Source organism: Octopus bimaculoides, chromosome 8, assembly GCF_001194135.2.
Source record: "Octopus bimaculoides isolate UCB-OBI-ISO-001 chromosome 8, ASM119413v2, whole genome shotgun sequence".
In the NCBI taxonomy this organism is placed as follows: Eukaryota; Metazoa; Mollusca; class Cephalopoda; order Octopoda; family Octopodidae; genus Octopus; species Octopus bimaculoides.
The window spans coordinates 19553408-19555002 of NC_068988.1; the positions used below are offsets into that span (position 1 = coordinate 19553408).

General features: G+C 32.2%; 1 long non-coding RNA gene across 1 annotated transcript in view; it reads left to right on the forward strand.

The window, feature by feature from the left end:
* LOC128248507 (uncharacterized) overlaps positions 1-1595 on the forward strand; it is a 54150-nt gene that overhangs the window by 11406 nt on the left and 41149 nt on the right. The window lies entirely within an intron of this gene.

Genomic DNA, 1595 nt, shown 5'->3' on the forward strand with positions numbered 1-1595 from the left:
TATATGCATATACATATGTGTGTGTATACACACACACAAACAAACACACACATAAAATCATATTCTCAAGTGATAATACGCATTTAGTAAATTTTTCCTTTGAAACTGCTAATGGTAGTTGAAACGACATTTCAGAAATCTGATTCTGTTAATATTTTTCACATATGCGATCAAAGCAAAGAGATGAAACAAACACTTGCTGCGTGTGACATATTAGTCGTAATCATCTTTTCAAATCTGAACTGATATCTTATGTTTGTTTACATTACAATGAATGCTGAACTATTTCTTCGGGATTCAGATAAAACCAGGATTAGAACCAAATTTAAGCTATTGTATTGAGTTTGTCGTCAATAAAATAAGCGCATATACGTGGCACGTGTGTGAAGATATATATAATTATATATATATTTATGTAGTGCATATGTGTTCGTGCGTATGTGCATGTGTATTTTTGTGTATATAAATATGGAGATGTATAAAAACATACGCATTTAGAGGAAAATACACGAATATAGATAACGATCTTCTACCACCACCCCAGTACTAGGGTTAATAAGATTAAATGGAACAAAATCGAACCGTACTACCATATACAAGCAGCAGACACACTTATGCACAAAATACAGACATTCATAGAGATACACATACTTTACAAAAGCCAAAAAGTGAAGTACATAAAAGCATGTACACGAATGTACTTTTCTTCTTATATTGGCTCCACAAAAAAAAAAAGACCGAAGCGAAAATAAAAACCAACAAAAACAATCAAATAACAGAAATTAAATCAAAAAGAGTGAAACAACAATAATAAATAGAGAATAGTTCTCATACAATGCATACCGATACTTGACAACATATAATTGGTTCCTGACAAAGTAACGTAAGCAGAATATTTGAAATCTTTGATAAGTTGCCAGATGTGTCATTAAAGAAATATTATTTAACGTTCAAGTTAAAGCTTATGTAAGCTGTGACAAATGCCTTTGATTATTAGAAGCATGGCCTTCAGAAAGTGCAACAGTATTCACTTGAAACACGATTTCAAACAGAAGTAATATTTGTGAAATGATTTTATAAAAAATGCCTTTATATGTATATATATATATATATATATATATATAATCGTTATTCCTCCCTGTGCCTGTGAAATATTGTATCCCTGCTGTAAGGCCTTATTTCCATATACGCCAGCTTAATTTAATTCGTCCTTAGTCGAAAGACATCTGTTGTTATATCCTGTTTTTATTCTTACTGTATTTGTGTAACATTGTTCGTTGTTTTCCGTTTTTGTTTTTGTATATATTCGCTGCTTTCTTCCAAGGAATCTAATGCTCTTAGCTTAGTTTTTCTTTGGGTCTGGCCAGACTGGAGCAATATCAAGAATAACCAGCCGCAATTGCAAGGATAATCTGGATCTCGACTGAAGAGAAAAACTCCGAATGACCTGTCCGTGTTTTCTTTGTATCGTCCATCTGGATGTTTTGTCCCTTTCTTGTATCACCTGTCAGGATGTTTTGTGTTCTTCTCCCATTCTGTATTATTTACATACACCCCCCACACACACATATATATATATATATATATATGTATAT